At 43.0% G+C, this 16,756-nt stretch overlaps 1 protein-coding gene across 1 annotated transcript in view; it reads right to left on the bottom strand.

The window, feature by feature from the left end:
* LOC116974172 (phospholipid scramblase 1-like) overlaps positions 1-16,756 on the bottom strand; it is a 52,709-nt gene that overhangs the window by 31,289 nt on the left and 4,664 nt on the right. The window lies entirely within an intron of this gene.

Below are 16,756 nucleotides of genomic sequence, written 5' to 3'. Positions count from 1 at the left end.
GAAATTAAATAGAGACAAATAATTAAATTGGTACATTTTAATTTGATACCATGGCTAAATATTAATTATTTGTCAGCCATTTTCTCATTTCCAAAATTTCTAGACAATGTTTCAAAATCTACTATGACCTTTAAACTTTTAATTAGGACTAAGCCACAATCTACTATCCTGATTTACTGTCCACCAAAATCTAAATGTTCTCATCCATCTCAATGAAGATACGGCAGGACGCCTACCTAACCCCAATCTTTCTTCCTTAGAGCAAGATTCTTAGGAGATCATAACTGGTAAGCAAGAGCCAAAGACTGTTCTCAAGCAAAACTGGTGTTGGTATTGGTTTATTATTGTCACGTGCACTGAAATGCAGTAAAACAAATTGTACACGAAGTACGTCAGGTTGTGCAACAGAGAAAATAAACAGAGTGCAGAATATAGAGTTACAGCGACAGTGAAAGTGCAGTTTAAAAAGTGCAAAAAACAAAAATATTGAGGTGGATCAAGAATTCACCCTAATGCCCCTGTCCCACTTATGAAACCTGAACGGAAACCTCTGAAGACTTTGCGCCCCGCCCAAGGTTTCCATGCGGTTACCGGAGGATGCAGGTTTTGCCGGAGGTTGCAGGTAGTGGAAGCAGGTAGGGAGACTTACAAAAACCTCCAGGAACCGCACGGAAACCTTGGGTGGGGCGCAAAGTCTCCAGAGGTTTCCGTTCAGGTTTCCTAAGTGGGACAGGGGCATTAGCCTACGAGAGGACGATTCAAGAGTCTGGTAATAGCAGAGAAGAAGCTGCTCTTGAATCTAGTGTTCTGTGCTTTCAAGCTTAAGTATCTTCTGCCCGATGGAAAAAAAAGAATGATTAGGTGGTAAATGGTCCTTGACTATGTTGGCTTCTTGGTTGAAGTGTAGACAAGTGGTGGGGGTCTGAGGAGGTTGGTTTGTGAGATGGACTGCACTGCTTTGGCAACCCTGTGCAATTTCTTGCAGTCTTGGGTGGACCAGTAGCCATACCAAGCAGTGATGTATCCCAAAAGGATACTTTCCACAGTGCATCTGTAAGAGTTGGTAAGGATTACTGAACACATGCTGAATTTCCTTAGCCTTCCGAGGCAGTTGAGGTTCCTGACCATGGAGTCAATACTTTTGCACAAGGACAAAATGTTGGCGATATTTACTCCAAGGAACTTGCAAGACGTGGTTAAAAATGTAAGTGGAGAAACAACAGAGCAAAAAAAGTGAACTTGGAATCAGGCAGGTGGTTTAATGACTTAGCCAGGACTGAAATCTAAAACAGACAGTGCAACAAAACTGCCATCAGTCCACAAGGATCTTCCAAGAGGAAAGGAAAATTTCCTTCTGAAATTACAGCTCTCGATATTTAATAACAGTTAGCTAAAGATAAATGGATGCATATATAAGCCCCAAATCATGTAGGGCACAAGAGTACAGTACTACTAATAGTATAGCTCCTACCCTTCCACCACCCCCTCCCCACCACCTAAGAAATTGGCAAACACACACAGCTGAATAGGTTTTTTCTGTGCGATGTGACTTGGAAGGATCATTAGGGAAATTCCACATTGATAGTATATCATCTCGCCTTCATAACTAGCATTATTAAGAGTGAATGATTACCGTTCCCAAATATTAAACAAACTTGTGCCATTTACATTTTTCACACGAAAATAATTAAATTGACTATAGTGATTAAAAAAAATACACTTGTCCCTATACGTCCTCATTTGATTCTGTCCAGGGACCCCAACAATCCTTTGGGTAAGGCAGAGATTCACTTGCACCTCCTTCAAGCTCACCTATGGTATTCGTTATTCCAGGTGTGGACTCTTATACATCGGCGCGACAAAACGTAGACTGGGCGATCGTTTAGCCGAACACCTTCGCTCAGTCTGCCTGGACCTACCTGATCTCTCGGTTGCTAAACACTAACTCTCCTTACCTCTCCCTCACTGACCTTTCTGTCCTGGGCCTCCTCCATTGTCAGAGCAAATTGGAGGAACTGTACTTCATATTTCACTTGGGCAGCTTCCAACCTAGCGGTATGAATATTGATTTATCTAACTTCATGTAACCCTTACATCCCCTCTCTCTCGCTCTGTCCCTCACCCACCCTAGTTGTTGTACTAATTTCACTGTCTGTAACTCGTTTTCACCTAGCCCTCTAACAATGGCCTGTTTCCTTTATCATCATTACTTTTTTGTATATCTTTCATTCATTTGTTCAATATCTCTCTACATCACCGTGGATATCTCTCATTTCCCTTTCCCCCAACTCTCAGTCTGAAGAAGGGTCTCGACCTGAAACATCACCTATTCCTTTTCTCCAGAGATACTGTCTGACCCGCTGAGTTGATGCAGTGCTGTGTCTACGTGGATAGGTATATGGATAGAAAACGTTTAGAGGGATTTGGGCCAAACACAGGCGTAGATGGACCAGTGTCGATGGGCATGATGGTCGGTGTGGGCAGGTTGGGCCAAAGGGCCCGTTTCCATGCTGTATGACTCTATAACACCTAATACAGCATGGTCAGAGGAAAAGGCCAGAACTACCAACTCCTTATTTTATGGCATACTGGTTTGTACCAGGCAAGGAGGCACTTTTAAATTAAAATAATACCTCAGCATGACCCTTTACAACTTTAAACACTTGGTAACCCTGGCATTACAGCATCTTGTACCATTTCAAGGTTTGAAGGTAAGTTTATTGTCATATGTACCAATTAAGGTTCAGTGAAATTCAGATTGCCATATGGTCATACCAATAACGAGCAACAAGACACCCAAATAAATTTGTAACATGAACATCCACCACAGCGACTCCCCCACATTCCTCACTGTGATTGAAGGCAAAAAAAAAGTTCAATCTCTTTTCTTCTTTGTTCTCCCGCGGTCGTGGGCCTCGAGCCTTCCGTTGTTGGGGCGATCTTGGCTCCCGCAGCCGGCGGTCGATCCCTACACATTGGGGTGATTAAGCTCCCACATCGGGAGGATCCCTGCGCTGGCCGATCGGACTCCCGAGTCAGGGCTAGTCGAACTTCCTGTGGCTTGGAGCTTCCCGACATCAGTCTCTACCCGAGACTGCGAGCTACTCGACGTTAAAATCCCCAGGCAAGGGATCGCAGGCTCTGATGGCAAGTCCACGGCCCCGCGGTGGGGCTCAAAATCACTCGAGCAAGGCCGCCAGCTCCATTATGTTGGGTCACAGAGCAACCGGAGAAACGATCAGGAAAAAAAATTGCATTTTAAAACACACAAAAAATAACAAAAAAGACGAAAAGGCAGACAGACTGTAGGCGAGGCTGCCATCGCTGACAGCGCCACCCGGTTTGCCCACTCACATTCAGTGGAAACAACAGAAGAACTTTGCAAAGAATAATGGGCCTTTCTATTGCAATAGATTAGATGCTGAAGCGAAAAATAAAATATAGAACCTGTTCACAAATAACAGCATTCCCTTTAACTAATCTAACACACCGATCAGACCGCTACATCAATCAGTTATGGCCAGACATCTTTTGCATCAGGATTAGTTTAAAAATACGACAGGAAACCTGATGCAATCACTCATGTTAAAAGTTCGCCTTGAAACAAATCCTCGATAAATCCAGCTTTTATTTTGTTTAATGTAAAAAAGCATAGAAGTATTAATATCTGACGAAGTGTGGCTGATTGTACTTAAAGTAACAGAGGCAAGTGCCATTACAGTGGAAACAGTTTGAGGGTCCTGGAAATATACCAGCTGGGAAAAGTGAACAGTTTTTCTGACTTTCCACAAATCTGCTGTATTTATAATCCAGTGATCAAAAAAACTCAAAAAATATGGTATCTGCACTCAAAGCTTTTGGAAATGCAAGAAATGCAGACTAAAAATACTTGAGATGCAGGTTGCATTAAAAATTGATTATGTAGATACATTGGAAAAGTGGACTAAAGGTCTGGAGGGCAGGATGAGATGCATCCTAGGATTGAGGGAGACAAGAGGAAATTGTGGGGGCACTAACTATAATCTTTGACTGAACATCAGTATAGATAAGATGTTGGCCAAGTAACAGATGGCAGCAAAAGTGGTGGATGCTTGGCCTTCGGTCACGCACAGAAGGGGCAGGAGGTGACCCCAGGATTGGTGTTAAGGGCATTACATTTTTTGATCCACATTCGCGACTTGGAAACAACGTGCGATTGCCACAAAACTTTGTCGTACAGTAAACCCTCATTATAATGTACCATGGGATGGGTCTTTGAATGGTGATTGCCGATTGCCCGCTATAACCGAGCTAGGGATTTTTTGGTATAATTGGTAGAAATAAGGAACTGCAGATGCTGGTTAATACAAAAAATGGCTCAAAGTGCTGAAGTGACTCAGCAGGTCAGGCAGCATCTGTGGAGAAACTGGATAGGCAACGTTTCGGGTTGAAACCCTTTTTCAGACACTTGGTCTGGATCTGGGTCGAGAATCCAGGTGAGTTAACATCCCCGGACTGCTGGCGGCTGGGGGAAGAGAATTCCAAGCCACTGTCAACTTGTTTACTGAAGCATTCAAGAGACAGCCCTATTTCTCAACAACATTGAAACGAAAAGTCCTCTTTAAACCAGCCTTGTCCCACAACATTGCCTCTGACAATTAATGTTCAAAGTGATGCCTTTGGAATGGTTTAGTTTTAGTTTAGTTTTAGAGATACAGCGTGGAAACAGGCCCTTCGGCCCACGCCGACCAGCGATCCCTGCACATTAACACTGTCCTACACCCACTAGGGACAATTTTTACATTTACCAAGTCAATTAACCTACAAACCTGTACATATTTGGAATGTGGGAGGAAACCGAAGATCCCGGAGAAAACCCACGCAGGTCACGGGGAGAACATACAAACTCCATACAGACAGCACCTGTGGTCGGGATCGAACCCGGGTCTCCAACGCTGCATTCGCTGTAAGGCAGCAACTCCACCGCTACGCCACCGTGACAGCATGGACATATTTTCAAATCAAGGGAGCCTTCACCACAAAGGCAGACATCGATGGCTACTAACACCAGCGCAATCAAAGCTTTTGATAAACTGTGGAAAAGAGTATTTGAAGATCAAGACTACATAGACAACACTCGGTCTGCAGAGCAGCAGTAATCTCTGTCCCCTTATACATTCATGGGATGTGGAGGAAACCAGAGCACTTACACAATCTCAGGGAGAAAGTGCAAACCACACACAGACAGCATCAAGGGTCAGAATTTAACCTGGGCCCCTGGCACTGTGAGGCAAGGGCTCTCTTAGCTATGCACTGTGCTGTCTACATTGCCTTTCAATTTTGGTTTCCCTCCGACAAAACACTGCGTGGCAGTGTGCAACATTTCCATGACACATTTATGTACAAGCATTCCAAACCAAACTGTGCCCTATAGTTACAGTATCTTCCTTTTCTGCACGCCCTTCTAATCAGGATGTACGAAGCGTTTTAATTAAGAGTAGTTGCAAGAAGGCAAATTTTCCACAAAACTTCAAAGTGAATGTTACAGAATAAAAATATATGCAACATTTTTAGTTTTTTTTTAAAGTAGTAATATTAATATTGTAATGCAAAAAGTCTGCAGTACTCAATGTTCAGAAACAATTTAATAGCAAATTAAAGTTGCCTGATTTACAACCTGGCCAAGCATGAATTCAGAGAGAAAACTGAAGAGTCATATACACTTTCAAGATTCAAGAGATTCAAGAGTTTATTGTCATGTGTCCAAGATAGGACAATGAAATTCTTGCTTTGCTTCAGCACAACAGAATATAGTAGGCTTAAATAAATACAGAACAAAACAAATCAGTGTGACCATATACCAATGAATATACATATACACACAAAAATAAACAGATAAAGTGCAGTGGGCTATTCATGATTAGAGTTTTGTTTGAGTTGAGTTTAACAGCCTGATGGCTGTGGGGAAGTACCTATTCCTGAACCTGGATGTTGCAGATTTCAGGCTCCTGTACCTTCTACCTGAAGGCAGCGGGGAGATGAGTGAGTGGCCAGGATGGTATGGATCCTTGATGATGCTGGCAGCCTTTTCGAGACAGCGACGGCGATGGATCCGCTCGTTGGTAGGGAGGTCAGAGCCGATGATGGACTGGGCAGTGTTGACAACTTTTTGCAGTTTTCTACTTAGTCTCCACTTCATTAAACATTTTTGGTAATTGGGGCTCCTTCCCCACTTATTCTGCTGAGCTGATGTCCTAGATCAAAATGCCCCAATTTGTCTCTTAATATTCCCTAATTTTATTCTTCGAAATATATTTTGTCCAATCTAGGGTATTCAAATGCGAGATGCCCAGCCTAACATATCACAGAGTTCAACCTACTGCAATCTCCAGCATCTCTCTTGGATGCGGGTAAAATAAATAGCAGGCAGTTTAGGGGAAAACCTCTGGCAAATTCTTCTCTGGCTTTGTACCTAAATAAAGCCAGCTCCCGATTTCACATTCACAAATGGTTAGTAAAATCAACCCCTACTGCCACTGATCTTCATGAAGCCTGTCAAATTTACAAATTAATTATGTCTGTACTCTGCTCAGATCACAGGCAAATTCTTCCTAAAAGCAGCAGGGTCTCATCAAAGACCCACACCATCCTGGCCACACACTCATCTCCCTGCTACCTTCAGGTAGAAGGTACAGGAGCCTGAAGACTGCAACGACCAGGTTCAGGAATAGCTACTTCCCCACAGCCATCAGGCTATTAAACCTGGCTCAGACAAAACTCTGAACATTAATAACCCATTATCTGTCATTTTGCACTTTATAAGTTTATTTATTCATGTGTTTTGTAGTCAATGCCTATTATGTTCTGTGTGCTGAAGCAAAGCAAGAGTTTCATTGTCCTATCAGGGACACATGACAATAAACTTGAACTTGAACTCTTCCAGTGTACAATTAACTACCAGCAGATTGTATATGTCTCCTCCAGTCCCATTAGCTTTTGTTATTTCTGAAATTTTCTGAATGTTCTGAACTGATCAACATGTTCAAAACACTGCGCCCAGCAGAAATCATTATCTTTATCATCTGTCCTAGCCCCCTCTCTGCCAAACCAATAAATTGATAGTACAACCCTATAAGCATCTTATGGGTTGAATGAGAGACTTGATAATGTTTGCTGCCTTCCTGAGATAGCATGAAGTGTTGATGGAGCAGATTGTGGTGGGGACAAGAGAATTAGAGAATTGGGATGGGGGCAAGAAGCTGGTTTGTTCGATGGTCTGGGCTATATTCACAACTCTACAATTTCAGAAGTGGCGGCGCTGCCAAGCAGCTGCTGCTCGCCTGCAGTCCGTCTGTCTTTTCCTTTTTTTTGTTTTCTTTTGTCTTGTTCGATGTATGTATTAGTTTATTTTTAGTTGTGTATGTGTGGGGGAGGGGGGGGGGGTGGGGGGAAACTTTTATTAAACTTCTTCCTTCAACAGGGATGCGACCTTTTCCTTGTCGTATCTCTGTCTCCGTCTGCGCTGAGGCCTAATATCGTGGAGCTGGCGGCCTCCAACTGGAATCAACAGAGCCTGTGGACTTACCATCGCGGAGCTGCCTGACTTCAGAGGCTGTGGTGGTGCTGTGGCTGCGACCCGACTTCAGAGCTTCGAAGGCTTCGGCAGCGGGCCCTGTGGACAGTAACATCGGGAGCTCGCAGGTCCCAGGTTGGTGATCGATTCTCGGGGGTTCCCGCAACAGCAGCTTAGTCCGTTGGACTGGAAGGTGGCAGCTTCGTCCGCCCCGGGTCGCGGAGTTTGAATCGGCCTATTCGTGGAGCTTGGACTCGGCCGCGGGACCTAACATCACCCAGCAGGGGACCTAATATCACCCAGTAAGGGGGCTTCAACATCGAGAGCCTCGATCGCCTCGACGCAGCGGGAGAACAAGCAAGGAAGAGATAAGACTTTTTGCCTTCCATCACAGTGAGGAGGTGCCTGGAAATTCACTGTGATGGATGTTTGTGTTAAACTGTGTGTTTTGTTGCTTTTTTTCTGTCATGACTGCAAGGTACGCAATTTTGTTCAAACTATTGTTTGAATGACAATAAAGGAAATTCAATTCAATTCAATTCCTTGTTGTCTTGTGCAGAGCTATTGTCATATCAAGTTGCAATGCATCCGGATAGGATGCCTTATGCAGGAGCTTTTTGTTCATCGTTTGAATGTTGAGAATGGATCATTGCCAGGTTTTCTCGTAGTGTTTCGATCCAGATCAAGTTAGTTGAATCAAAGCAGCATTACACCAGTAAATCAGCTGTAATTTAGAGGGCTAACGGTGCTGTGATATTCAAATCCTTGCTGCAAAATCCTTGGCGACTTTTAGTGCAGGAAAAAGGTTGGTGTAAACCATATACAGTGTAAAAGCACAAACCATAGTACATTAGAGGTACAGTGAAAAGCTTTTTATCACGTGCTAACTAGTCAGCGGAACGACTACACATGATTACAATTGAGTCGTCCACAGTATACAGATGCATGATAAAGGGAATAATATTTAGTGCAATATTAAGCCCAGTATAGCCTAATTACAAATAGTCCAAGAGTCCCCAAAGAGATATAGAGTAGCTCTCTAGCTGTTGATAGAATGGTTCGGCTGCCTGATAACAGCTGGGAAGAAGCTGTTCCTGAATCTGGAGGTGTAGGTTTTCACACTTCTGTACCACGTGCCTGATGGGAGAGGAGAGAAGAGGAGATGACCATGGTGTATGCCATTTATTTTGTGCAAATTATTCTTGTGACTCTCTTTCGTTCCAATCTGTTAGCCTGGGTCTTTCACTCCTGCATGCTCAATACATGCAGTAAGCAAGAGGGGGAAAAGCACACATTAAAAGATTACATGTACAGTTCCAATCCCTAGAACCCGAACAGTTTACAAATCAGAAATACAATCACAAAACAAATCGCTTAAGGCAGTAGATGCCTGCAGCCCAGAAGCAGCTGACAATCCATCCCACTCATCGCTCAATCACTTGTTTGTTTGTCCTGTACATAGTTGGGTGTTCATCTGGGATGGATACATAACTTAAATGTTGCACACAAAAGTCCAAGCATTCCAACTGCAATAATTTTTCCAAAAATCATTTGAGTGCTCATTTACATTAGTGATCAATTTAGTTGACCAAGAAAACTCCTTTAATAAATATGCCTGCAAAGTACAATATTTATTTAGGACTTTGAAATCTCAGGCACTTTGGAGTAACATCTTTCACACATATCAACTCACTTAAATTATGAAAATTAGGCTGCAACCTGTTGACTTGATCTGAACCCCATAGACATTTATATCAATCAAATGTTTAAGGCTTGTTATATTTGGCTCTCCAAGTTATGAACGACAAATAAAACACAATGGTATTAGTAAGGTGTCAAAAGGGAACTGCAGATGCTGGAATACGAAGATACACACAATTAGTATTGATACAATTGATACTAAACAATTAGTATTAGTAAGGTGTTTTGTACCCTTCCCACTAAGAGCTGAGATGAATGCATTGCCATTAATTATTACCTTGCTGTTACACAACTACAATACACCATCTATTTAAAATGAACAAGAACCAGCTTTTATTTTCTTGTTACCATCTCTGCATTCCTGCAGCAAGTGCATTTTGGCTGCACCAAATATTCCATCAGATTTAATGCAGATTCATTAAGGTAGTGCAGGGTTAGTTCACCCTCTCCAGTTCACAGCACTAACCCATTAGTTCCGGTTTACCTTGGTCACAGCCTGCTTATCTGAAAAGGATTTGTATATTTCCACTCCTTGCTTTCTATCCGATAACCAAACCTCAATGCACGTCATTCTTAATTCCGCACTCTAATCGTGTCAACCAATTGCCTTATCAAAAGCATTCCAGAAATCCAGATGTACCACATCTTCCAGTTTCCCATTTTCTATACTACTAGTCTCATTCTTCACCTCACTCAATGTCCTTCCTACATCACAGAATGCCAAGTATATTACAGCAAATATTACCTTGAAATGCAAAGTAAAGCTAAGCAGACTCAAATGGATTTGCAGGGAAATTAATCTTTGCTTAATCTGTTGGTGTTCATCAAGGAGGGTCATATGCCTGGGCAATTCCAGGATTCATGTCAAATGGTAATTCCATTGTTGGGAGGGAAATTGCCACTTGCCAACTGTAGTTTTTTTTTGGTGATAGGAAGGTACTGTTAAAGTAAATTGTAAAGGCCATGTAACTCTCAGTCACCTCAATGCCCCCCCCAGGTTCTTTCAATGCAAATGATACTAAACAAAAATCAGCCATTTTTACAGTCTTTCAGTATCATAAGTACAGGTGCTCCCTGATTTACGATGCTTCGGCATATATTTCGACTTTACGATCGGCAAACGCTCGGCAACAGCAGCGAGCCGCACGTCACTTCCGGTCACGTGATCGCGATGTAATAAATGCGTTTTCGACTTGCAATATTTTCGTTTTTCGATATGGAACGTAACCCGATCGTAGGTCGAAGAGCAGCTGTACCCCTTCCAAGTGAACTAGTGATCCTTCTATAATGAAAAGATCAAATCAAATTATACTCCGTCTGAAGAAGGGTCCCACCCAAAACGTCACCTTATCATCGTTCTCCAGAGATACTGCCTGGCCTGCTGAGTTATTCCAGCACTTTGTATCTTTTTTGTACAATGACCCCTTTCAGTTCACTAATATGGCCTCGAGATTCTAAATATTTGTCATTTTAATTTTCTAACCAGCACCAAACTCACTTTTTTTTAAAAATCTCAAGCCTCCTACAGAATTACAATTCAAGCAAGGATGAGAACTGCATCTTTGGATCAAGCACTCAGATCACAATCACTGCTCATGTTTTCTCAAACATGAGAAAATGATGGCAATGATTCACTTGGCATGGACACCCTTCATAAATCCAACTTTTGTTTCTTCATTCCATTATTATTACGTTTTCTTTCCTGCAATACATGCCTTCCCTCTTACTGGTCCCAACCTCCCAACCCCACATCATTCCCCGTGCCTCCATAATTGAAATTCAGAATTGTCATTGATCTGAAATATTTAACCAAATGCCAAGCTATAGGTAGTTTTGTGAGCACTATATTACAATGTTGTATTGTAGAAAAAAGTGTTAGAAAACCCATTGTGTCAACGAGGACAGGGGTTTAAGGACTATGGTTGCAATAACAAAGTTGTTTTCTCCTGCAGGATATTCAGAAATAAATTTATTTGTAATAACTTTAAGTTAATTTTTGTTGCTGCCAGCGAAAAGTACTAAAGACTGTATATTACCGAGTTTAATAAAGCATTAATGCACAATAGTTGAAATTACTTGCCAATTTGAATGGTTACCTGCGGTGAAACAGGCATACCAACTCTTGGGAGATAATGATGTCCGAAAACTGCAGGGAGGTTACATAGTAACCTCTTTCCTTCCCCCCCCTCACCCCCCAGATTTATTTTCTTTGCAAGGTAGTTCTGCAAGTCAATTTCCAAAGTAGTTCATTAGCTCCTGATCCAAATTATGTTGTAACCAGATCAGCCTGCTTAATGCAAGCAGTTCAGCAATTCATCAATCCCCAATTCATTAATCATGTTATATCTAATTTGCGGTACAGAAACATGTTATAGCAGAACTAACTGCATGACACGAATAATGGCCATTTCAAGGTTTCAGATTGGATCTTTATTGTAGCAATGATTTATCACCTTCAGGACAGGATGGATGCAAGGGAAGAAAATGTTATAAAGCAGTGCTGGGGTATAAAATCCAGATCAAATTGGAACAAAAATGTAAATTGGTAGCTTTGCAATAGTGAGCACATTTGTGAATTATTTATATCAAATACAAGACCAAGGATGAACATTAAACCCAAACATTATAGTGTACCATTTATAGAAGGTAAATTGTAGGTTGGTTATGATTAAAATTACTGTGGTCTCCTCAAGTTTTAATTATCTTAGAGTGCAGCAAAACCTCCCACTGTGTTTCCTAAAATAATCATGTTTCCCGCCTCTAGTGTGTCCAAGCCCTTAACAATCTTATATGTTTCAATGAGAATCCCTCTCATCCTTCTAAACTCCAGAGCGTACAAGCCCAGCTGCTCCATTCTCTCAGCAAATGACAGTCCCGCCATCCCGGGAATTAACCTTGTAAACCTACGCTGCACTCCCTCAATAGTAAGAATGTCCTTCCTCAAATTAGGGGACCAAAACTGCACACGATACTCCAGGTTTGGTCTCACTAGGGCTCTGTACAACTGCAGAAGGACCTCTTTGCTCCTATATTCGATTCCTCTTGTTATAAAGGCCAAGATGCCATTCACTTTCTTCACTGCCTGCTGTACCTGCATGCTTACTTGCAGAGATTGATGTACAAGGACCCTCAGATCCCGTTGTACTTCCCCTTTTCCCAACTTGACGCCATTTAGAAAGTAATCTCCCTTCCTGTTTTTGCTACCAAAATGGATAACCTCACATTTATCCGCATTAAACTTCATCTGCCATGCATCTGCCCACTCCCCCAACCTGTCCAAGTCACCCTGCATTTTCATAGCATTCTCCTCACAGTTCACAGCCACCCAGCTTTGTGTCATCTGCAAATTTGCTAATGTTACTTTGAATCCCTTCATCAAAATCATTGATGTATATTGTAAATAGCTGCAGTCCCAGCACCGAGCCTTGCTGTACCCCACTAGTCACTGCCTGCCATTCTGAAAGGGACCCGTTAATCCCCACTCTTTGTTTCCTGTCTACCAACCACTTCTCTATCCATGTCAGCACTCTACCCCCAATACCATGTGCCCTAATTTTGCCCACTAATCTCCTATGTGGGGCCTTATCAAATGCTTTCTGAAATTCCAGGTACACTGCATCCACTGGCTCTCCCTTGTCCATTTTTTACATCTTCAAAAAATTCCAGAAGATTAGTCAAGCATGATTTCCCCTTTGTAAATCCATGCTGACTCGGACCGATCCTGTTACTGCTATCCAAATGTGCGTCTATCTTATCTTTTATAATTGACTCCAGCATTTTCCCCACCACCGATGTCAGGCTAACTGGTCTTTAATTCAAGAGACATAAAATGTCACGTGTCACGCCGTGTTCCCATCAACTTGGAAATTCAGGGACTGGGAGGGATAGAGACGAATAATGAAAATAACAATTGCCAAACTAATGGTTGAGATCAAGCTTCCCACCCTTAGTCTTACCACCCTTACTCGCCCTGCACTTACATTGCTCTCAGAGGCCCTGGTTCCCTATAAGCCAGCTAACAGGATGACTAGGTTCGAAGATCACCGGAGGATCAGGTTGGTTAATGCGAACTGAGTGGAGGTTTTGGGCGAAGCTATCGCCAAGCCTGCTCTTGGTCTCACCGATGTGGAGCAGTTGACACCTAGAACAGTGGATGCAATAGATGAGGTTGGAGGAGGTGCAGGTGAACCTCTACCTCACCTGGAAAGACTGCTTGGGTCCTTGGATGGAGTCGATGGGGGAGGTAAAATGACAAGTGTAGCATTTCCTGCGGTTGCAAGGGAAAGTACCAGGGGAGGGGTGGTTTGGGTGGGAAGGGACGAATTGACCAAGGAGTTACGGAGGGAGTGGTCTCTGCGGAAAGCCGAAAGGGGAGGAGATGGGAAGATGTGGCCAGTGGTGGGATCCCGTTGGAGGTGGCGAAAATGTTGGAGGATTGTCTGTTTTATGTGACGGCTGGTAGGGTGGAATGTGAGGACAAGGGGGACTCTGGCCTTGTTACGAGTGGGTGGGATGGGGAGTGAGAGTGGAGCTACGGGATATAGAGGAGACCCTGGTGAGAGCTTTGATTATGCTGGTGGCTTTGTTGAGCCAATAATTATGCTAATGGCCTTGCTGAGGCTAACATTTCACAAATTTCTCCCTTGCTTCTTTCTAAAATAGTGGTGCACTAAAGAATAGGCACAATTTCAGAATATATATATCAACTTGGAAGATTACAACCAGAGCATTCAGTATCTCCATAAGCAACAAATTCAAAACTTTGCTCTCACAAACTTGAATTGTCTTCAGTTCTTTATTCTTGCCCAACCTTTCATTCTCTGATATATCCAATCATTTATTTTAGTCTCTTGCGCAAAACGGGAACAAAAGTACCACTGCCTACCTCTCCCCAAAAATTGAAAATACAAAGTAAAAAATTGAACATTAAAAGTAAAATGCAGTTTGCTTACATCAACCGACCCACTTGCTATCATACAATATAATTATTTTTTTTTAATCTGTTTGTCTAATAAAGAACATCTGTGTACAGCATACCCTCGCAATAACGGACTTCATAACAGATTTTGGTTATAACAGCCCTAATTTGTTGTAGACTGTATTAGTTGTTTCACGAATAACCACTAGGTGGATGGAGCAATTCTTGGTTTAGTTTAGATTTTGAGATATGGGTACAGCGGCTCCACCAGCAACCCTCACAGCCCAGAGCAACCAAACCACAGACCTGCACATCTCCGTAACGCGAAAGAACCCAAGTACCCGGAGGAAACCCACACTACCACACAGAGCACCCAAGATCAGGGTAGAACTCTATTGGGTCTGTCCCACTTAGGCGATTTTTCAGGCGACTGCCGGCAACTATCAAGTCGCCGGCAGTCGCCTGATAAACCGGAGACTGCAACGGCGACTGTCAGAGTGGAACACTCACACACACACACAAAAACACATTGCTTCCTTCACCAGCCCGTTATGCAGGTGGGAGACAGGGAAAGGGGGGGGGGGGGGGGGGGGGGGGGGGGGGGAGAGAGCGCTGTCGGAGTGAAATGCACACAATGCAAAGCCAATGAGATACAGACACACACCGCAATGAACAGGAAGGTTGACGCTGTAATTAAGACGATGAAAGCACAGTGTACGGGAAGGGTCACGTTAGTCCTTTAAAAGAGGGTGGAGAATGAGTGGGAACAACTTTTAAGAAGCCAGAGATACACGGCTGTGAGGCTCGGCGGACATTAACATTACCGGTCGGTTATCCTTGGTTTTAAAAACTACTGCTTATTTTTTTTTTCCCCCAATGAGCCAATGAAATTCACCGGTCGGCATCGGCTACAACCTACGAGAACCTTCGACCTCCTGGCAACCCACTAGGACCACCTGGCGACCTACCTACGGCATGAGAATTCTCGCTGCTCTCCATGGCGGCTTCATTCTGGTCGCCGCTAATTTTTCAACATGATGAGGCCGCGACCATGAAGGCGACTCCCCGGCAACCACCCGCAAACATGTGGCAACCGCATAGTCTCCTGCAGTCGCCTAAAAATTCACCTAAGTGGGACAGGCCCACAAACGACTCTTTAGGCGACCACCAGGGACTAGTTTTAATGAAATTCACTGAAGACATCTGGCGACCACCCCTACGACAGTAAAAATTATCGCCACTGTCACCGAAATTTTTTCAACATGTTGAAAATTTTGTGGCAGTCGCCTATAGTCGCCCAAAAAAATCGCCTCAGTGGGACAGGCCCTTAAGATGTCTGGCATTGTCGGTAGCGATTCTACCACAGAGCCACTGTGCAGCCCCAAGATACTATGTGTTCTGTGTCCTTTACTGTTTGTGTAGTTTATGTTTATTGGCTGCTTTTTCCATTAGTACTGTACATATTTATCCCCTTATTCAGTTATGGCGGACAATTGGTGATAACGGACACCAGTCCCCCCCATATGGTCCGTTATAGCGAAGGTGTACTGAACATTATGTCCCATTTGTAGTAAATGAACCTTGGAATTGCAACATGGTATCTCTTGTGCTCATATCTGTTCCAATGGTTCACATCAATCCAATAAAAGTAAAGGGTGGAGGAAAGCTAGAGCCTAACCTAAAAAAAAAACTTTTATATATATATCTCAATGGCAGGCACAATTACTGGTAATTACATAGAATTATAATTGAAACTACTGGCTCATCTTAAATGCAAACAACGTGGTCAAGCATATACTTTTATACAAGGGTGGATTTTGTGCATATTTATAAGCAGCAGTTAATTTCAGGCATTGCTAATTATGGTCTTCACTGCTCTTCCAAGAGGAATTAAAGCGGATACCACATATCCATACCCCACCCTCCAATCAGAAGCACATTTTCCCATAAATACCCTTCGATCAACAATGATGCTCACTCTTCCTGATGTTAAAATTAAAATATTCTCACCCAAACATAGAAACTATTCATACAACAGCTAGGATTCCATGTGATACAAAACATCTTAACGTTAAAAACTGGGAAGACCAAAAGCTTACCCTCTGCTCATTTCCCCATTGTTACAAACTCCTACTGAACCAGAATGAATTCACCAAACCCATCTTAACAACATAACAAAAAATCTACCTCCACCTCCACTTCCTCAGCCATTGAGATACTGAAACTCCTTTCCTTACCCAAGACAAAGGGTCTCAACCCGAAACATCACCCATTCCTTCTCTCCAGAGATGCTGCCTGTCCTGCTGAGTTACTCCAGCATTTTGTGTCTATCCAGATTCATCTATTTACATGTTCCTGGTTCACTACCTTCTCATCCAACCTGGTATCCAGTATATCAGTGCATGCAAAATAAAAAGAGAAAGTGCTTGTGTAACTCAGCAGATCAGGCAGCATCTCTAGAGTACATGGATAGGTGACTTTCCAGGTCAGGACCCTTCTTTAAACTGATTGTGGTAGGTGGTGGGGTGGGGGGGGAGAGAAAGGGGGCGGTCACGGTGGTGCAGCGATAGAGTTGCTGCCTTATG

This window comes from Amblyraja radiata, chromosome 6 (assembly GCF_010909765.2).
Source record: "Amblyraja radiata isolate CabotCenter1 chromosome 6, sAmbRad1.1.pri, whole genome shotgun sequence".
NCBI classification, from domain to species: domain Eukaryota; kingdom Metazoa; phylum Chordata; class Chondrichthyes; order Rajiformes; family Rajidae; genus Amblyraja; species Amblyraja radiata.
The sequence above is the reverse complement of the archived record's forward strand: the minus strand, read 5'-3'. Positions and strand labels throughout refer to the sequence as shown.